Source organism: Oryctolagus cuniculus, chromosome 4, assembly GCF_964237555.1.
Source record: "Oryctolagus cuniculus chromosome 4, mOryCun1.1, whole genome shotgun sequence".
Classification (NCBI taxonomy): Eukaryota; Metazoa; Chordata; class Mammalia; order Lagomorpha; family Leporidae; genus Oryctolagus; species Oryctolagus cuniculus.
Window position 1 is genome coordinate 22,336,422 of NC_091435.1, and position 23,108 is coordinate 22,359,529.

General features: G+C 37.5%; 1 long non-coding RNA gene across 1 annotated transcript; it reads right to left on the reverse strand.

The window, feature by feature from the left end:
- Window positions 1–3,184: 3,184 nt before the first annotated feature.
- LOC138849479 (uncharacterized) lies at window positions 3,185–21,234 on the reverse strand. The gene is made up of 3 exons (XR_011388334.1): window positions 21,122–21,234; window positions 4,743–4,822; window positions 3,185–3,462 (listed from the first exon to the last, which is right to left on the reverse strand). It is a non-coding gene; the product is annotated as an uncharacterized lncRNA (long non-coding RNA).
- Between the last annotated feature and the right edge of the window lie 1,874 nt (window positions 21,235–23,108).

Sequence of the window (23,108 nt, forward strand, 5' to 3'; positions counted from 1 at the left end):
AGGAGTAAGTGCACAGTGACTCCTGTTGTTGACTTAACAAATTGACACTCTTGTTTATGGCTTCAGTAATCACCCTAGGCTCTTGTCATGAGCTGCCAAGGCTATGGAAGCCCCCTGAGTTCACTGACTGTGATCATATTTAGACAAGGCCATGGTCAAAGTGGAAGTTCTCTCCTCCCTTCAGAGAAAGGTACCTCCTTCTTTGATGACCGGTTCTTTCCACTGGGATCTCACTCGCAGAGATCTTTCATTTAGGTTTTTTTTTTTTCCCCAGAGTGTCTTGGCTTTCCATGCCTGAAATAGTCTCATGGGATTTTCAGCCAGATCCGCATGCCTTAAGGGCTGATTCTGAGGCCAGAGTGCTGTTAGGACATTTGCCATTCTATAGGTCTGCTGTGTTCTCACTTCCCATGTTGGATCATTCTCTCCATTTTTGATTCTATTAGCTAGTATTTGCAGACACTATTCTTGTTTATGTGATCCCTTTGGTACTTAGTCCTATCATTACAATCAATTGTGAACAGAAGTTGATCACTGGGACTAGTGAGATGGCATTAGTACATGCCACCTTGATGGGATTGAATTGGAATCCCCTGGTATGTTTCTAACTCTACCATTTGAGGTAAGTCAGCTTGAGCATGTCCCGAATTGCACATCTCTTCCCTCTCTTATTCCCACCCTTATATTTAACAGTGATCACTTTTCAGTTAAGTTTCAGCACTTAAGAAGAATTGTGTATTGATTACAGTATTCAACCAAAAGTATTAAGTAGAACAAAAAAAATACTAAGAGGGATAACATATTAAGCTGCTCATCAACAGTCAGGGTGAGGGCTGATCAAGTCACCGTTTCTCATAGTGTTCATTTCACTTTAACAGGTTTACTTTTTGGTGCTCAGTTAGTTGTCACCTATCAAGGAGAACAAGTGGTATTTGTCCCTTTGGGATTGGCTTATTTCACTCAACATAATGTTTTCCAAATTCCTAACAGGGATCACTTTTCAATTAAAATTTAAACACCTAAGAATAATCTCCAACGAAAAAAAATCAGACATATTTTGATTACAGATCTGCCTCAGGCTAAATATACTCTGCAAAGAATCACTTTTTAAAATACAAATTTCTCTGCACATCAAATTCATCATTATTAATCTATTGATTTGAATTAGATTTTTTCATTGAAATGAATGTAGAATAGATATAACACCAACTGCCTTGATTTCAGAAGACTGTAAACAAATGATCTTGAGGTGAGAAAATGGAGAAAATTTTTTTCAATTTTTTGTATGCTTCAGGAATGCATTTAAAATTAGGAACAAATGACATTTGGCCTAGTAGTTAAAATCCTAGCTAAGACACCCACATTGTATAACCAGAGTCTCAGCCTTGCTCCTAGTTCCAGGTTCTAATTAATGTAGACCCTAGGAATAATAGCACAACTAATTGGGTTCATGCTAACTACATGGAATAACTGATTGAGTTCCCAGCTCTTGTCATTGGCCCAATCCAGTCCATGCCATTATGGGCATTTGAGGGATGAACCAGCAGACAAGAGTTCTCTCTCCTTGTATCTCTACCTCTTTGATAAGTAAATATTTTTAGAAATAGGGCAAATAAACCAAATATCATTGAGAATATGTATTACATATTAAAATGTTTATATTTTATTTTATTTTTTATATTTCTGTCAAATCCTCTTTATTTATTTTCACTTTATTTGAAAGGCAGAGAGTGACACGAAGACCACTTCCATGTGCTTGTCACTCCCCAATTACTTGCATTCCTAGTGCTGGGCCACATCTCCCAAATGAGTTTCAGGGAACCAACTACCTGAGCCAGTACTTGCTACATGCCAGGTTGTGCATTAGCAGGAAGCTGGGCTGAAAGTAGAGGTACTATTTGAACCCAGAGACTCCAGCCAATATGGAATGTGAGTGTCCTAGGAGGACTTTTAGCTGCTTCAACAAAGGCCTGTGACATATACTTTCTTATGTCTAATTGGAGAAACATGTACCGTTGAGTAACAGACTGAGACATGTTTAAGGGCTGTCTTGTACAATACACACATTATAAACTAAAAATATTACTTGCCAAACTCAAGAATAATATAATAAATTTCATTGCTATCTGAACGATTTAGCTAAATATTATCAACTAAATCAAACTTCAGTGTGTAACAAAAGTGGCCAGTCCCCTCAAATATTAAAGAGATCATTTGTCTCCATGGTAACATAGACCCTAGCTGAAAGAGCTACCTATGGTTAGTATCTGTATGCATTTAGGTATGCACAAATACTGAATGAATAAATTATGATGTTTCTTTCTAAAAAGAAAAATGTGATCCTAAGAAATTTTAAGGGATGCAGACTTTCAATTCTATGAAGTCACAAGCAGAAAAAATATTTTTCTTTCCATGAACAATAGATAAGATTGAATAAGAGGACACTGATAATGCAGAGAGAACAAAAAGGAACGTCATGGACCACCCCTTGTCTCTACCAAGTGGATTTCACTTCAAATCACCTATTGAATTAAAATAAGCAAGGCAATATTGTTCTGCATGATTTCACAAATTATTTCTCTTCTTGTGATAAATGAATACCAGCTGTGAAGGATAATTTTACCCACAATTTTGATTTAAAAAAGAATATTATAATAATAAAGTCTATGGGAATAAATATAACTGAGTAATTAAAAATAATGAAAACATATTTTTTAAAATTTAATACATAGATATATCATGATAATGGAATTTTATTTAGCATGATATTATTATCTTTATTATCAATGATAGATTTTACTTTTTTTCCTGGAAAAGAAAAAACTAAAATGCACTCCTTGGAGGTTTGATAAACCAACATTTTCAGATTTTCCCCTGAAATATTCTCTTTCATTTCAGTGCTATTATTTGTGTGAGATACAAATAATTCTTTTGAAATTCTGTGATTTGATGATGTGTTATCTTCTCTTTCTGCTATTTTTCCTTGCTTACAAAATGAACAGTGCTAGGAAAATATCAATATTTGAATTAGCTTAAGGAGTTAACAAAATCTTAAATGCTGGTAACAAAATTGACAAGAGAGTGCTTGCTAGATAAGCACACTTGCTCCACAGGGCTCAGAACAAATCCTGAAGCTTGCTTTGCATATCTATTACTTTGTACATGTAGGGAATGCATGAAATCCACAGATGGGAAAAGATAGGAATCTTACTCATCCACTTACCTAAAATCATTGGTGACCACGGGATTAATATTTTCAGGCTCAACTCAAAATAACACTGAAGCAAGTATTAATAGAAAAACAAATCTTGAAAGTATAAGAAATAATATGCTACTCCTTAACTTAAAGTGGATCATCAAATTGTGCCATGTAACTGACCCAGAAATTTTTTAAGGTGATGTTGTTAAAGTATAAATATTCATGCCGAAAGAATAATTTCATCCGCTTGAATAAGCACTCTCCTATAATAGAGAAGAGATGGATTAATTTGGTTTGAACTTCCTTATATTCATTTCATTGCTAGATGGTTGTTTTAATAAATTTGCACACTTAACATACTGAGAACAATGTCTACTATGTAATAAGTTTAATAAATATACCATTGCTATTATTATTATCAAATATTTCTTTATTTAATTGAACTAAAGAGTGACAGAGAATCAGAGAGGCAGAGAGACACATACACAGAAAGAGAAACAGACAGAAAGATAGATATCTATCTACTAGTTCACTACCCCAATAGCCATTGCTGGGTCTGGATTAGGCAAGAGCCAGGAGACAGGAACTCCATCCGGGTGCCCAACATGGGTGGCAGGAAAACAAATACTTGAATCATCACTAGCTGTTTCCCTGGTGCATTAGCAGGAAGCTGGATCAGAAGCAGAGTAGCTGATACTGAACCTGGCACCCTCATATGTGATACCAGTGCCTCAAATGGTGGCTTAAATTGCTGTGCCTCAATGGCCTCCCCTATTATTGTTATTATTAGGTAACTATTTTGTCTATGTATGCAAATGAGCCATATTGCAAGGGAATTTGTAAACTGTGACATAATTATTTAGACCTATTCACTTACACATGATCACATTTTCATTTTCTTATAGTTTTCTATTTATTTTACTTATTTGAAAGTCAAAGAGAAAGAAGAGAGAGATGGACAGACAGAAAGAATGAGCTCTCCCATTCACTGGTACACTCTCTTAATGCCTGAAATAGTGAGGACTGAGTAAGGCGGAAGCTGGGAGCTGGAAACTTAATTTTGGTCTTCCAGAATGATGGAAGGGACCCAAGTACTTGAATCATAACCAGTTGCCTCCTGCAGTTCACATTAGTAGGGATCTAGAGTCAGGAGAGCAGATGGAACTGGAACTTAGGGGAGGTGGGCAACCTAGAATGGCACTTGGCAAACATCTACCCCACATTCTCTTTAAGCTTGTAATTTTTGCAAAATTAAATTTAATGCTGTTATATTTTGTCCAAATTAAAAAATTATTTGTATGACATATATATAAACATTTATATATAAGTATATGTATATTATATATATGTGTGTGTATATACCAACAGTGAATGGAAAAATAAAAAAAAAATTAAGGTTGACACATGTAGAGATAAATTCCTTGTAAGATAATCTGGAACTGAAGTTCCTGTCAACATGTACCTTGAACATTTTAATATAAAATTCTTAAAAAGTTAAGATACCATCCTATAAATGATCTAATCAAGGGCTACATTTAATTACCGTTATTTCAGGAAAGGTAATTACACAGTAGACAACATTAGCTGTTCATTAGTTGTAGCTGTTCTTGGTGATTATTTCTCCTGTAGGAAGATTCATTTTAGTGATGAGAAAAGTACTGTAAATCAACTAAATAAATACCTGCTAAATAAATACAAAGATTAGTAAGTGCAAAACTTTAGACACTCATGAAGTGTCCCATATTAATGAAATATGATACTTATAATTTAGCTGTCACTGACATAATTCTCTAAATTATTCAGATTTATAGAAGAGTGATAATGTCATTAGTACCCAATATTTTGGCAAGAACAACCAGAAGATATGTCATGAGCTAGAGAGGATCACCAATACATTAACTAGGTGGCATCATACTTTCTTGTCCATTATCAACAGAACTAATATGTTTAGGTGAATGAAGATCTTCTAAACGTTATTCTGCCTTTGGTTATCATACAACAATAAAATCATAATTGGGTTTGATATAAAGTTTGTCACTTACTCCTACAGTTAAAACAGAATATTTATATTTTCACACAACATTTTCAAATAAATGTATAAATATTTAATTGACATAATAAATATATCTGTCATTTGCAGAAATCAAGAAAACATAATTTTCAGAAGATTTTAGTTACTCTTCTATATGTATTGGCCTTTCATATACAATATATAAATGTGGATCTTTCTGTAAATATCTCTATCATTTATCTGTCTCATAAAATAAGACCCTGATAATAGTTATGGAAGAAATTAAGTGTTTTAGAAAAAATGTGTCTTTTACATAGAAAAATATATTTTTCCATATTGTTATATATTCTGTATTATAATTTTCAGAGAAAACTAATTTGGGCTTATATGCTCTTTTCCTTTCACAATATGCTTGAGCTTCTTTTCTGATTTGAAAGATACAGCAGTTTTATAATACTCTCAGGGAACTTTTTTTTTTTTAATTTTTTTGACAGGTAGAGTGGATAGTGAGAGATAGAGACAGAGAGAAAGGTCTTCCTTTTCCATTGGTTCACCCTCCAATGGCCACCGCGGCCACAGCACTGTGGCTGGCGAACTGCACTGATCCGAAGGCAGGAGCCAGGTGCTTCTCCTGGTCTCCCATGGGGTGCAGGGCCCAAGCACCTGGGCCATCCTCCACTGCACTCCCTGGCCACATCAGAGAGCTGGCCTGGAAGAGGGGCAACAGGGACAGAATCCAGCGCCCCGACCGGGACTAGAGCCCGGTGTGCCGGTGCCGCAGGCAGAGGGTTAGCCTATTGAGCTGTGGTGCCGGCCCTCTCAGGGAACTTTTACAGAATAAATGCAAGAATCTAAAGAGCACATGAATTTTATGATTAAGTTCAAAAAGGCAACTCTAAGTATGGCTTTAGTCACTGTCACAGCTAGATATTTCTAGAATCCTGATAGTAATATTATAAATAGTTTTTCTTTTCAATTCAAGAATACTGATAAACATAAATAGAGAAGAGAAAGTGTTTTATTCAGCACGAAAATGATTTCCTTTCCTCCCTCATATTCTCTCCCTCTCCTCATCTGTCCCCCTCCCTCCTTCCTTCCCTCCCCCTTCTTCCTCCTTCCCTCCCTTCCTCTCTCTTCTTCTCTCCTCTCTCCCTCTCCTCTTTCTCTCCTATTTTCCTTCCATCCTTTCTCTCTCTCATTCTCTGCCTCTCTGTTTCCTTCCACAAAACAACCTTGTTTTGAATAAATTAAAAAAACTATTTAAAATATATAGAAAGAAATAATATTTGTAATCTAAACTCCCAAAGAAAATATAACATATTTTTTACTTTCTTAATTTTCCCCTTAAAATTGATAATTGTATAACTATATATTTTCTCAAAAGGAAAAAATAATACTCATTCGCCATAGAATGAATAACTATCACAGTGCATTTTTCAAATTGCATTTGGGTCACCGTAGTTTGGCATTGCCAGAAATATGCTTTTAATGCATTTCACACATTGTATGTCATGCAGAGGTGGTTAAGAAGACGACTTGCTGGATTCTGAAAGATAACAAGTATGGATTCCTAAGATACACCCTTTGGAGGAATTTCTTCACCTTGATGGTGATAGTAGTTGATGAGAAGCACTCTGTACAAAGATGCCAAGAATAAACAACTTAGATATATAGGAACATAGGGGATCAAAGTGTTAATATTATTACTACTAATAATGAATAGTAGTGTTAATGACAATTTAAACTGTTGCATTGCGCTATATGTGAGATATAATCCTGAACACTTTACATATTTTAATTCATATTTCTTAATTCTGTGACAGAGAATGAGATATTTAATTTTATGTGTCAACATGACTAGGCCACAATGTGCTCAGCCCCAAATAAATAAATCTTTAAAAAATTCTGGGAAAAAACACATCTTTAAATAGCATTCAATTCTCCTTTATTGCCAGGTGTATATTTTTTTTTGCATATGAGGGGCTGTGTAACTAAAGCAATTGATGTAAATACAGACAAAAATCAATGTAGTAACCAAAGTCTAAGTGAGGAATTAATTCTATTTCTTGAAATAACATGAAACAACAGCTATTTCTGTTATAATATGTTTATGCTATTTGAAGTATGGGAAACACATTGTTTACTAAGTGTGTCTAATATGAAAATAAACCTAGCCTCTAGTTTCATGAAAAAAAAATATTATTTCTGATTACGCCTGTGAGAATATTTACAGATGAGATAAGCATTTACAAATTTTTGACTGACCTAAACTTATACATATTTATGGGATGTTAAGTGATGTTTCTATACTTGGGTGCACTGCATAATACCTAGCCTGGGTAAACATGTCTCTTCAAATATTTACCATTTCTCTAAGTTAAAACCATTCAAAATCCTTTATTCTGATTTTTTAATTTAAAATAAATATACAGCACATTATTATCTATAGTCACACTACTTTTCAAGAGAACAGCAGAACTTCTCACCCTTGTCTATAACTCAGTACTCATTAATAAACCCCACACACATACACACTCAGCCTCTAGTAATCATTATTGAACTCTTCACTTCTCTAAGATCACATTTTTAGATTCCGCATGTGAATGAGATCGTGCAGCACTTTTCTTTCCATGCTTGGGTTATTTTACTTAATATTATGACATCGTTTTGTTGCAAATGAAATATTCCACACTCCTATGGCTAAATATTAATCCATTTTACATGGGTACCACATTTTTTATCACTGCTCAGTTGATGGGCACATAGGTTGTTCTAATTACTTGTCTATAGCGAATAGTGCTACAGCAAACCTGCAAGTGCAGATATGTCTTGGGCAGTGGGATTTCATTATCCTTGGATATACAGACTGTGGTGGGATTGCTGGATCACATGAAAAGGATATTTCTAGTTTTCTAAAAAATATGCAAACCGTTTTCCACAAGGGATATATTAATTTACTTTCTCACCAAAAAAGTGCAAATTTTGCCATTTCTTCCCTTCTAGCCAGCATTTGTTTCATCTTTGTGTTAATCTGACTGGAATGAGGTGATATCTTATTATGGTTTGATTTTCATTTTCCAAAGATTACTGATACTGAGTATTTTTTCATATATTTGTTGATCATTTGTATATCCTTATCTGCGAAATGTCTTTTTTATACCTACTGTTAATTTAAATTGAATTATTTTTTCCTATTGAGCTATTTGAATTTCTTGTATATTCTGGATATTAACCCTTATGACATGTATAGCCTGAAAATATTTTATCCAGTTCTGTAGATTGTCTCATCATTTTATTGATTGTTTACTTTGCTGTATGAAGTCTTTAATTTCATGAGATCCTATTTGTCTATTTTGTTTCCTGTGATTTTAAAGTCTGATCCCCCAAAATTCTTCCTCATTCCAATGTTCTGAAACATCTCTGCTTTCTTCCAATATATTCAGATCATGTATTAATCCTTTTTTAGTTCATTTTTGTACACAATGAGGTATACAAGTCTAGTTTTATTATTCTGCATTTGTGTGTCAAGTCTTACTGGTACTATTTATCAAAGATAGTCCCTTTCACAATTCATGTTCATAGAACTTTCATTAATATAGTGTTCTTTTAATCACTTTTACATTATCATATATATTAATGGTGCTGGAAATACCATATATTGATATGTAGAAAAATGTAACTAGATCCCTCCTTTCCATCGTATACAAAAGTTAAATCAAGTGTACTAAGAAATCTAAAAATTTGAAGTTATGAAAACATTAGACGGAAACAGGAAGAAATACTTTAAGACATTGGTATCAGCAACCATCTTTTTTGAAAAAAACTCCTTACAAGTACAAGCAACAAAAGCAAAACTAGAAAAATGGAATTTAAGTAAACTAAAAACTTCCTGCACAGCAGCTACTACAGCAAACAGAATGAAAATAAAACTTACAGGACTGGGAACGATATTTGTAACCTACTTACCCAATAAAGGTTTAACAGCCAGCACATATAAGGAACTCATAAAACTCAGCAACAAAAACTAAAAACTAAACAAAGGGCTGATGATCTAAACATATGTTTTGCAAAAAAAAATTCAAATAACTAATAAATAAATGACAAAAATATTTAATATTAGTTAGATAATAGATGCAAATCAAAAGCACAGTGAGGTATTTTCTCAATTATTATTATTATCAAAATATTAAAATACATGGAAAGTAACAAATACTGGCAAGGATACAGAGAATGAGAAAATCTTACACACTGATGGTGAGAATCTAAATTAGACTCACGACGGCACAAAATATGGAGATTTCTTAAAGAATCAGAAATAGAGCTGTCACATAATCCACTAATCCAACTTCTGGTCATATATCCACAATACATAAAATCATTTTATCAAGATATACCTGCACCACTATGTTTATTGCAGTGGTGTTCACAATAACTATGATATGCAATCAGCAAAGGTTTCCATCCTAAGATGGATGGAGAAATAATGGAATATTATTCAGCCATAAGCAAGAATGAAATCATGTCATTTGCAGCAAAATGAATGAAACAGGAATTCGTTGTGCTGAGTGAAATAAATCAGACACAGAAAGACAAATACAACATATTCTTCCTCTTAAGTGGTAGGTTAAAATGATCTATGTGAATATAGAATGCTAATCACTAGAAGATGAGGGTAATGGAAGATAGTCTGAGATTAGATAATAGTATCAAATGAGTGTTGTAAGATAAGTTCTGGTGTTACTCAGCATAGTGAGGTGACTGTAGTTCACAATAACTATTCTATAATTTCTGAAAAAACAATATCAGAGCTCTAAGGCTTCAATTATAAAGCAATGACAAAGACAGAGTGACACTAATTACCCTAATTTGATTTGTTCATGTATATAGGCATTGAAATGTAACATACATTCAAATATTCCTAATCAAAAAAACAATGTTTTAAAACATTAATAAATAAAAAGGCAAAAAGAACACAAAAATTAAAAGAAGATAATGTACCTCTTGCTTTGTTCCTATTGCATAGGGTTTCTTTTAGTTAGTTTTCAGTGATTCCAGATATTTTAGCAATGTTTTTTTCTATTTCTGTGAACAATATCTGGTGTGTTGATAGGGATTCTTTCAAATCTGTTAACTAGTTTGAATTCTATGGATATTTTAATAATATTGATTTTCTCAATCCACAAACTTGGGGTATATTTCCACTATGTTCTCTTCACTTCATCAATTTTATATTGCCTTTATTGTAGTGAGAAATGTTCACTCTATTCTCAACTTTTCACTCTGAAACAATGTTGTATTTTATTGAATAATACTTTGCATCTATTGATATAATCATATGGATTTATTATTCAATTTGTTAATGTGATGTATCAGATGTATTGATTTGCATATGTTGAAACATCCTTGCATACCAGAGATAAATCCCACTTGATCTGGGTGAATGATCTTTCTGACGTTTTGTTGGATTCAGTTATCTAATATGTTGTTGAGGATTTTTGCATCTATGTTCATCAGGGATATTGGTCGATAGTTCTCTTTCTCTGTTGTATCTTTTTCTGGATTTGGAATTAAAGTGATGCTGGTACCATAATAGTATTTTGGAAAATTCCTTCCCTTCCAATTGTTTTGAATAGTTTAAGTATTGGAATTAGTTCTTCTTTGACAGTTTAGTAGAATTCAGCCGTGAATCTGTCTGTTTCTGGACTTCTGTTTGTTGGGAGGATCATTATTACTAATTCAGTCTCCATCATGGTTATTGGCCTATTTAGGTTTTTCTTTGTGTTCATGACTCTATTTTGGTAGGTTGGATGCATCCAGGAATCTATCCAATTATTCCAGATTTTCCAATTGTTGGCATATAGCTGTAGTAATTTGTGATGATTCTTTATATTTCTGTAGTATCTGTTGTAAAGCATTATAATTTGGGTCTACTTTTCCCTCTCATTTTTTTTTTGTTAGTTGAGTCACTGGTGGATATCAGTTTTGCTTATCTACAAAAATAACCAACTCTTCAATTCACTAATTGACAAATGATCTACTTTTTTTTTTGGTCTCAACTTTGTTTATGTGGGGAGCAATCCGAACTAGACTAAGTTACTCGAATTAAGACTTATTCTATGCATCTGCTCTCCCACAATGTGGCGTTGGGAGAGAAGTAAACAGCTTCCGCACAGCTGCCTCCAGTTCAACTGATAGACTGTAGGACTTGCTCCTGATTGGAGGAGAGCAGCGTACTCGGCGTGTGGGCAGCCGAGTTGGGATTGGCGGAGAAGGACTATAAAGGAGGAGAGAGACGGCATGCACCAGGAACATCTATGGGGAACATCTAAGGGAACCCGTGCAGCCCCCCAGAGAGCCGGCCGGCGGTGTGCCGCTCCCCTGCGGAAGTGGGGAATGCGGCCAGGGGGAACTGCCCTTCCACGGAGGTGGAAGGGATAGTAGCCAACCCGGGAAGAACCAGCAGCAAACCCGGGGAGGGCCGAGCAGATGAAAGAACAGCGCAGGGTCCTGTGTTGCTCCTCCACGAAGAGGGGGAGCGACATAGTGGTGCCGTGACTCGGATGGGAAACCTGACTCGGATAGGAAACCTAGCTCGGATAGGAAACCTAGAACGGATAGCAAACTTAGGAGGGAAGAAACGGGAAGAACTGGGGGAATGCCGGAGAGAGAGACTAGCAAACAGCCTAGGGAAAAGCCGGACGAAAAAGGAGCCGGAAGAAGCTATTGAAAGCCTAGGCATAGACTCGGATACGGACTACGGGGGGAAGCTGGGAGAAATCTCTAAGGTCGAAAGCGAAAGTGAAAGCTAGAACAAACAGACTCGGACGTGGACTGTGGGGAGAGGCCAGGAGAAATGAGGGAGGAATATCGTTGGAGGAAAGCTTGGGGAAACATACCGGGTAGAGAAAAGTGTTAGGGAAATTGAAGCCGCGGGGGGCAGGCCAAGGCGGAAACGAAAGCCACTTTGGGGTTCCCAAGTTAGCCCGGGAATAGGGGGCGAAAAGTTGAAACTAGAAGCTGAGACGTAAGCCAGATTGGGATCCGTCTGATTAGCCCGGGGAGCAAAGGACGGGAAGCCAAATCGTGGGGCGGAGACGTACGCTGGGTTGAATTCGCCAGGCTAGCCCGGGGAACTTAGATTGAATCCTAGTGGCGGACACGTGAGCTACGCTGTGTTACTCGCGGAAGCCGCCGCGTGCAGAGAGAGCACGGGGCGTGAATAGATAGGGAACGGGGCTGGCGTAGGCCGTGGTGCAGACGCGAAGGGCGTGGAGACCGCGGAGTGCGCGAAGCCAAGCCGCGCAAAGCCGGGAAGCCGCGCAGATAAGGCGCGGGCTGAAGCGGCTCAGAGCCGGCGAGGCGCGGAGAAGCAGCCTCGGAGCCGTGAAGCTGCCGGCAGGGCGAGGCGCCGGGAAGCCGCGGGGATAAGAGAAAACAGAAGTTTAGAAATGGAATGAGAGCGGGAAGCTGCGGGGGATAAGAGAAACAGAAGTTTTAGAAGTGGAGTGAGAGAAATGGGAATGCTGGCAGACAGAAGTAAAATGGGAGAAATAGGAATGCCCGGAGATAGAGAAATAGAGGAATAGAAAGGCCTCCCTACAATACCACAATTAGAAGGCTTGGATTCGGTCTGCCCGATTAGTGAGGCGATGAGCACCTGGGCGGCTAGCCGCAGGTCACCGAAGACAGGCACGAATTAACATCAGTAAAGCTTCCCCACAATGCAACAATTAGGAGGTTTGGATTCGGTCTGCCTGATTTAAGGCGGTAAGCGCCAGCAAAGCTCGACCAGAGTATGAGCTGCAGGTCACCGAAGATAGGCACGAACCAACACTAATAAGTCTCCCCCACAATAAGGCAATGAGAAGGCTTGGATTCGGTTTGCCCGATAGAGCTTGTAAGCCCCTGCAGGCAGAGCAAAGCATGCGCTGCAGGGCACCGAGCACAGGCACGCATCAGCGCCTAGAAACCTCCTCACAACATGGCGAAGAGAGGACCCGGATTCGGTTTTCCTGATTGATAGGACTTGTAAGAGCCTGTGGCGGCTCTAGCAAGTAGAGCAGAGTGTGTGCCGTGGGACACCGAAGACAGGCGCGTATCAACGCCAAAAAATAAAAAGAAAGGGGGATCTGTGGGGAGCAATCCGAACTAGACTAAGTTACTCGAATTAAGACTTATTCTATGCATCTGCTCTCCCACAATGTGGCGTTGGGAGAGAAGTAAACAGCTTCCGCACAGCTGCCTCCAGTTCAACTGATAGACTGTAGGACTTGCTCCTGATTGGAGGAGAGCAGCGTACTCGGCGTGTGGGCAGCCGAGTTGGGATTGGCGGAGAAGGACTATAAAGGAGGAGAGAGACGGCATGCACCAGGAACATCTATGGGGAACATCTAAGGGAACCCGTGCAGCCCCCCAGAGAGCCGGCCGGCGGTGTGCCGCTCCCCTGCGGAAGTGGGGAATGCGGCCAGGGGGAACTGCCCTTCCACGGAGGTGGAAGGGATAGTAGCCAACCCGGGAAGAACCAGCAGCAAACCCGGGGAGGGCCGAGCAGATGAAAGAACAGCGCAGGGTCCTGTGTTGCTCCTCCACGAAGAGGGGGAGCGACAGTTTATTTCTTTTTGTTATTAATTCCTAGTTTCATTTTAGGAGTATTCTCTTAGATCTCTTTTTTTAAAAGATTATTTATCTGAGAGGTAGAGTTACAGAGAGAGGGAGAGACAGAGAAAAAGGTCTTCTGTCCTCTGGATCACAATCCAAATGGCTGCAACAGCCAGTGCTGAGCCAATCTGAAGCCAGGTGTGAGGCATTTCTTCTGGGTCTCAAAAGCAGGTGCAGTGGCCCAAGCACTTGGACCAAACATCTTCCACTGCTTTCTCAGGCCATAGCAGAGAGCTGGATCACAGAAAATGTAGCCAGGGCACGAACTGGCACCCATATGGAATTCTGGTGCTGCAGGCTGAGGCTTAGCTTACTATGCCACAGCGCCAGCCCCCTTTTTGGTTTAACACAAAAACATGTGTCCTATAAACAAAATAAGATCTTTTGGAAAATAACAAGTTGGGCATATGTGCAGAGAGAATTCCTACTTAGACATATCTCTGTGCTCAAGTTAAGAGGCTTATCTTCAGTTGTCATCTCGTGATCTCCAACGAACTCCAGAAGATATGATTTCCTATGTTATTCAAAGTGAGATGCCCAAGAGCAATGAATAACACAATACCCTGCTCAGAGTGGGCTAGACCCCAAGATGCACTGAGCACACTGTCTGTCCTGCTTCTTTATGAGATCTTTTATACAACATCCATGGGTGATTCCAACACTAAAACGTTGGAACGATTCCAACACTAAAAAGCCAGATCAGCAATTTGCCATCAAACTGAGGAACTTCTTGGGGAGTGCATGAAAATGTAGGTGTTTGCTCAAAGCACTGGTTTGATATTACTTGGAAACACTGAGCTCAAGTGCAGCAGTGTGACTTCTACTACAGAAGTCAGATGTGGACTCAAGAAGTCCACTACAGAACTGCATACCATGGGGGAGTGATTGCCCCCAGGGGCAGAATCTAGACAGCATCCCATGGAGTCAACCAAGCCCACTCAGATATCCACTTCACACTTCACAATTCAGCTTCAACAGTGCTGTTTCACAGTCATAAAAGAAAAGGGCTTATGACAGTCATATGAGCACTGCTACACTCAGCAGGAAACACAAACTCTCAACCCTCCAAGTTTACCTCTGAAGGAAAACTGGCATGGAAGGAAGAGTGCTGGAGCTCCACCGTGAGCCCAGGTTAATCAAAAACAAAAAACTACATCAGATATCAGATTGTTGAGTTTTTTACAACAACAACAACAAAAAAAACAGACAACAACAACAAAATAACATTCGTTTCAAGCAGGAGAGGCCCAGCTCCTAAGTTGCAGATAACAAGTTTTGTCTTCAGAATACACGGCGATTGTACACACTGGTTCATGTCACAGTCCTGGGGGAGGAAGACATCTTAGACTCCACATTATGCCTTTCTGAACAGGCTTCTGGGCCACCCTGGCAGGCAGCAGAGGACAAGAAACCAAGTAGAGATTGGAATCCTAAGACTGAGTCTCAGGTTAAAGGAAATGTATCTTTTTATTCTATACTGGAAGCATTTTAGAAAACCAGATTTTGATGGTAGCAGTGAGCAGTTGAAGGACAGCCTCACTAACCATTGCACTGGTCGTAGAAAATCTCCTCTTCTTTGGGTCCTGTTGTGCTTCTCATCTGAGAAGAAGGAGGAAGGAACATGACGTCTCTTGAAGATGTCATTTGTCAAAATTAGAGGAAGAAATATAAAATCTGTTCATTCCAGCAGCAAGAGATTCTTTCAGCCTTTAGTTCTTTATATATATATATATATATATATATATATATATATATATATAAAACCAACTGTGCTCGAATGTAAAAATCATCCTTGCTGGTCGGTCAGTCAAGAGCTGACGTGAGGCCAGACCCCCAGGATTGGTGAGTGGATGTAGGAGCAGTGGAATGATAGGGCAGACAAGGTTACCAGAGCAAGAGAAAGCCCTTGATTAGGTTCTAGAAGTACAAATGGCAAATGTCCCCTCAAAACATCACAGTGAGGAATACTTTCAAATAATGGATGGACATGTGAAAATCTATAGTCAAGGAATGAATGCTCCACTAAATAAAACAAATCAAATAAAGTAAAAATGATCCTGAGTAGGAAAATAGGCAAGGGTTATAAACAATAACCAAATGAAAAGATGTTCAACTTAACTCACAGAGTTTTAAATACTCAAAAGATCATTAAACTGCAATAATACATAATCCTGAACAATTTGACCACGATTTATAACAAAGCTTGACAAAGCATTGTATTTGCAGCAAAACTCACACACTCAGGCATTACTTTATTGTATGTTTGTTTTGGTTTTTGATTTTTAAAATTTAGCGATTTTTATCTTTCTGCACCCAGCAAACGCCATTCAACATGATGTCCTCATGTGAGGAGGTAGATGTGCTTATAAGCAGTTAGGTTAAGCCCCTGTTGTAATGAGAAAAGCGGAACTCCCTTTAAGATGCTTGCTTCTGTTCAAAAGCTGCCTTTACCAAGACAAAACACAGTCTCACAGCTCTGGGTTTCTACTTGTACCATGAGAATACAAAGACTAAATTACCTATCCCATCCTTCAGATGGTTTTTGTTCTATCATGAGCAGGCTAGACAGGATTACAATTCCAGTCATCTGATGGATTTTTTCCCTGCCCTCTGATGGATTGTTAGCTGTTATTCTGCTCCCCCTGAATTCTACTTAAAAGACCCCATTTTGACAAGTCTCTCAGCTTTTCCTCTCTTGGTGCCCCCCTCCTGATGCTGTGGCAGGAGGTTTCTGTCCATTTGGAAATAATTCTTCTACATGAGACAAGAATAAAAGTCTCCTTCCTTCATTGCCATTTCCCTGTAACTCTCTGGTTCCAATAATTTTGATGAAAACTATAGACTTTCTTTCTTTTTATAGCTGTATAAAATCCTACTATATATATGTATAAATATATTCTATATATACATATTTCATATGTTTCTTGTCCATTCATCTGGTGGTACACAGCTTGCTTGATTCTATATTTTGGCTAGTATGAATAGTGCTGCTATAAACATGGTTGTCCAGATTTATTTTTGATAAAATCTGTTCATGTAATTTGGGTACATATCAAGAAGCGGGATTGGCATATGGCAAGTCTATTTCCAGCATTTTTGAGAACTCTGCATACTGTTTTCAGTTGTGGCTGCACTAATTTACATTCCTGCCAACAATGCATTAGAGTTCCCCTTTTGGAGCTGGCATTTGCTTAGTGGTTAAAGCTACCTCCTGTGGTGCTAGTATTCCCATGTGGGCACCAGCTCATGTCTTATCTGCTTATCCAGTTCCCTGCTAATGGCCTGGGAACAGCAGGCACATGTATTTGGATCCCTGTCACACATGTGGGAGACCCAGATGACCATCTTGGCTCCTGGCTTCAGCCTGGCCCAGCACTGGCTGTTGCTGCCATCTGAGAAATGAACCAGCAGATAGGATATTTCTCTCTCTGTCTCTCATTCTGTCATTCTGACTTTCAAAGCAAACAAATAAATCTTTACAAAAAATTCTCCCTTTGTCTACATCCTTACCATCATTTGTTACTTTCTTTCTTTTGGTTAATAGTTATTCTTACAGGGATGAGTTGATATCACATGATTTTGATTTCTATTTCTCTGATGGCTAATGTTGAACATTTTTAAAAAAGGTATTTATTGATCATTTATATTTCTTATTTGGGGAACTTTTTATTGAGTTCTTTTGCCCATTTCTTAACTGCATCAAGTGTTTTTTGAATTAATGATATATTCTGGATATTAATGCTTTGTCAGATAAGTAGCTTGCAAACATTTTCTCCTATTCTGATGGATAGCTCTTCACTCTAGTGATTTCTTTGCTGAACAAAATCTTCTAAGTTTGATATAATGTCGTTTGTGTATTTTTGCTTTTGTTGCCTGTACTTTGGGGGTCTTATCCAAGAATTCATCATCTACATCAATATCATGAACTGTTTCCCCTAAATTTTCTTCAAGTATTTGTCTCAAGTCTTAAATTTTTTTATTTTTTTTTTAACTTTTATTTAATGAATATAAATTTCCAAAACACAGCTTATGGATTACAATGGCTTCCCCCCATAACATCCCTCCCACCCGCAACCCTCCCCTTTCCCACTCCCTCTCCCCTTCCATTCACATCCAGATTCATTTTCGATTCTCTTTATATACAGAAGATCAGTTTAGCATACATTAAGTAAAGATTTCAACAGTTTGCTCCCACACAGAAACATAAAGTGAAAAATACTGTTTGAGTACTAGTTATAGCATTAAATCTCAATGTACAGCACACTAAGGACAGAGATCCTACATGAGGAGTAAGTGCACAGTGACTCCTGTTGTTGACTTAACAAATTGACACTCTTGTTTATGGCATCAGTAATCACCCTAGGCTCTTGTCATGAGCTGCCAAGGCTATGGAAGTCTTAAATTTAGGTCTTTGATCCAACTTGTGTTGATATTTATATATGCTAAGATGTAGGGATCTAATTTCACTTATATATAAATATACACACATGTGTATATATATATATATATATATATACACACACACAGTTTTCCAATACCATTTGTCGAAGAGATGATCATTTCTCCAATGTGGTATGAGCATTTTGTCAAAAAAAATAGTAGACTATAATTATGCAGGTTAATTTCTTGGCTCTCTACTCTGTTCCACTGATCTCTCTGTTTTTATGTCAATACCATGTTTTATAATTCCTATAGCTATGTAGTTTGCTTTGAGACGGGAATAATGATGCCTTTAGTTTTCTTTTCTTTCTTCTTTTTTCTCCTTTAGGTTCTATTTGATTTGGATGTTTTGTGATTCTGTATGTATTTTATGATTTTTTCTAATTCTTTGCAGGATGTCACTGGTATTTTGGTGAGGATTGCATTTAATCTGTAGATTCTTTTTTAACAGTACAGACATTTTTAAATATGGATTCTTGCAATCCATGAGCAAGGAATATCCCTAATTTTTTGCTTCTTTGATGATTTCTTCCATTAGTGTTCTACAATTTTCGTTGTAGTGATGTTTCACTTCTTTGATTAAATTTATTCCTAAATATTTGATTTTTTTCCTGTGGCTACTGTGAATGGGATTTTTTTCCTTGATATCTCTTTCAGTAAGTTCATTATTGGCATGTTACAAAAGCATTGCTTTTTTGTTTTGTTTTGTTTATTGTATGTTCATATTATCACCTATACTTTATTGAATTGGTTTATCAGTTCTAGCAGTTTTTTGCTGAAGTTAGTAGGTTTTTCCATGTACAGATATCATCAGCAAGCATGGGTATTTTGGCTTCTGCTTTCCAATTTTGGTGACCTCCAATTCTTTCTCCTCCCTAGCTTCTCTCAGTATATTAAATAAGAGGTGGTGAACATCCTTGTCTTTATTCAGAGATTTTCCCTGCTCAATGTGACATTGGCTATGATTTATCTTATATAGCCTTGAAAATTTTGAGGTATGTTCTGTCTAGGCCTAATTCGAGGAGGGTTTTCTATCGTGAAGAGATGTGGAAAAAGACAAATAATTTCTCTGCATCTATCGAGGTGATCAATTGTTTTTTTTTTTTCTTCATTCTCATGGTGCAAGTTATGACATTTAATGATTTGTGAATGTTGAAATACTTTGTATGTCTGAGGTAAACCTCATTTGATTTTGGTATGTGAGTTTTCTGATGTTCTTTTTGATTTAATTTGCTAGTATTTTGCTGATAATTTTTGAATCTATGTTTATCAAGGATACACAACTGTAGTTTTCATTTTTTATCATATCTGTGACTTTGGTATCACAATGATGTTGGCCTTGTAAAAAGTTTGGCACAATTACATCCTGTTTGCTATGAGCACTGATTTGAGGACTGGATGTTACACTTCTGATCCAGCTCCCTGCTAATGAGACTGGGAAAGCATCAGATGATGGCCCAAGTGCTTAGGACTCCAGCATCACATGAGACAACTTAACCCACTGTACTACAATGGTAGCCCCAAATGTTGACTTTAATAAAGCTAATATGAATGATTATTCTAGAATTTAAGACACCAATTAAGATGCTCATGAAGACATTTTTCTCCCATTAGATCATCTTGATTCCATTCTGGCCTTTAACTCTAAATTTCAGCTTCTTGCTCATATGGTCTCTGCAGGTGATGTTTCATTTAGTAGGTTTCTGGTTTCCACAAGAGACCTGGATTGAGTTTTTGATTACTTGCTTCAGCCTGGCCCAGCTCTGACTATTGTAGGTATTCAGAAGCTCTGTCTTTCTCTGTCTCCCTGTCTAGCAGCCTCATGAATAAAATACTAGAAACAAAAATTAAAAAGCTATTATACAGCTTATTAATGCAAGACATGAATTATAAAGTAAAATAATTTTATGTAAGCTTTTTGTTTCAAGAAATAGTGATCTATGCTATTGAGTTCAGAAGAGGACTTTAAAAACTTTAGAGCTGGATTGGAAAAAGAGCAGCTGGAACATGAACCAGCACCCACATGGGATGCTGGTATCTCAGGTGGCAGTTTTACTTGCTATGCCACAACACTGGCCCCTAAATTATCATCTTAAGTAAATAACCTCTGATTCAATTATTTATCTCTTATAGTATGACAAATTTGTAAATTTGAAGAAAGGCAGAATGACAGAAATAGTGATACACACAGATAGAGGTAGACACAGAGTTTTCTTCCTTCTGCTAGTTAACTCCCAAATGGCTGCAGTAGCCAGGGCTTAGCCAGAACAAAGCAAGGAGCCATGAACTCCAACAGGGTTTTCTACATGGGTAATGGGCACTCTAGTACTTGGACCATCATCGGTTGCTTCTCAGGCCTATTAGCAGGGAGCTGATTAAGAAATGGAGTACCTGGGACTTGAATTGGCACTCTGTTTTGGGGGTTGAAGTACCAAATGACAGCTTAACTCACTGTACTATAATGCCAGACTCAGCAATTTAACTCATAATCACTTTAGATTCATAAAATTTTTCGTTACAAAAGTAATTGATTTGACCAGAGATGTTATGAGCAGAGGTAAACTTGATGGCTACAGGGAAATTTGGTGGTGTGAGTCTGAACTCGGTTCTAAGACAAGCAGGTTTGGATTCTGACAGGTAAGAGAAAAACTCGGGACTTTATGTAGGTTTATATCTACTTTACTCACAGTGGTGATGAAGATTACACAACAAAAGAACTACTAGCCAGTGATGGCAGACAGGCCACACAATGTACCAACTTTCGTATCTGTAAGGGCAGTTGGAGTCATACAGAGACATTCACATACATTTACCTGTATCCACATATCTGCATCTGCCAACAGCCTCATCTGCCTCTAGCCATACTCTCCAGTTGCTTATATGGCCAAGTCAAACTGTAGCATAACAGGGCTATGGTAGTTCTGAGCCTGCTGGTTGCCATGGCATCCATAACCACAGAGGCGCAGAGATATGGAGGATAGAGACATGGTAGCAAAAAGCATGAGGTCTTGATAAGCTGCTTTCTCATGTTTACTCAACAGCTGGAAGACAAGCTATTTTCAAGAAGTAAAATCTATGGAACATAGTTATACACAGAGATGAACTTCCAAATTTCTTTTCTAAATTACTAGATGGGTACCGGTGACAATCATGTGTTAGGAAATAATTGAAGAGATTCAGGTTGGGGGAGAAAAGTTTGAGTTTGGCCCCTATAGTGAGAAGTCCAAAAGTTGACTTGAGGGAACCAGTTCTTGTTTGGTAGAATAAAGATTGCAATCAATGCATGTTTGATTATAGAAGTGGTTCCTGGAGGGAATGAACACTTGAGTGAGCATTGTTGAGACTGTCACTGTATATTGCTATGTTAAACTCTCCTTCCTTGATCCTGGATTTTTCTTCATCTGAGGCTGTCTCCTGAGGCATCTGCTCTCCAAGCAGTGTTGCATAGTAATTTAGAGATGTGGGGAAACATGTGTCCAACCTCAAACAAAACGAACTAGGAGTCAGTTACTACATGCTACTCTCCTGTTCTTGTCGAACAGACAATTCCACAACTCCTTCTCATACAGCTCCTCCTAATATCTCAGTGAGATCAAGTACAACTGTCCATGGTGTTGCTCAACTCCATAAGCGCCTTTGTACTGACTTTCCTTTCACATTGTATTCTTTTTAGGCTTTCTCCACTGTTATCTTGGAGTTTTATTATATTTCCAAGGACTTAAATGCCAAGAGAAAGAGAGAGAGAAAGAGTGGTTTGATCCTTTTAAATTTTATAAAACATGGTATCAAGAAAGCAAGTGTCCACTCTCAAAGATCTAGTCAGTAGTATCAGGTTTCTACTTGATATCATTTTAAGGAAATTGTGTGTGATGGTACATCTTTTTAAACAAGTAACGTTGTGAAGTCAAATTAAGTTACGAAAATGAGTAGGCATGTGTGTGCATGCACAAATGGTAGTGAATGCCAGTCTTCCTAGTATCAGGAAATAAGTGTCTGTGCTTGTGTGTATGTGTCTGAGTGTGTGTTTGTCATCTTTCATAGCAATGATCCTGGATTTATTTAGCCAATTTTATAAAAAAAAAAACCACTTTGATGAGTAAAGAGATAAATATGTTGAGGGAAAGTGAGCACTCTAGTACAATAGACAAATAGCTAGACTAGTTTGCTGAACTCATTCTTGCAAGTGTTTTATACGTGTGCTCGAGAAACTGATGCTGAAGACCTCTTGCAGTCCCGTAGAACACTGATCTAATTAAAATTCCTAGTACAACCTGCTACTACTTCTTTTGTTGTTGTGCACTGTAATGTCTAGATATGACATTTAGCAAAGCTTAACAGCACTCTAAGGGAAAAACAGATATTTTCTTTGTAATTGTTTTTGTCATTTTTTCTTATTAAAATAAAGCCATAAAATTCAAGGAAGCATAGATCCTATTAACCAGCACTCTAAAAAGAGGTAAAATAACTGTTTATGTGTAAACTTTAATTCTTTTGAGTTCTTACTATTTCTAGACTTGGAAATAGGTAACAAAGATTTCTGAGTATATGTAGATAGAGTGCCAGCACTGACTATAGGAAGTTCAGGTGTTATGAACTCTATATTTATGCACAACCTCTGTTCACTTTCATTAGCCTAGAATTCTTTGTAACTCTAAGATAAGAATATAAGTTATAGTAATCCAAAATTAAATTTTGCATAGTGGAGTTCAATTGGTTTCTATTCTAAAGAGATTATGTCCCCAAATATGCATATATAAAAGAATATAAAAATTATATTTTATATCTATACACTACATAGAA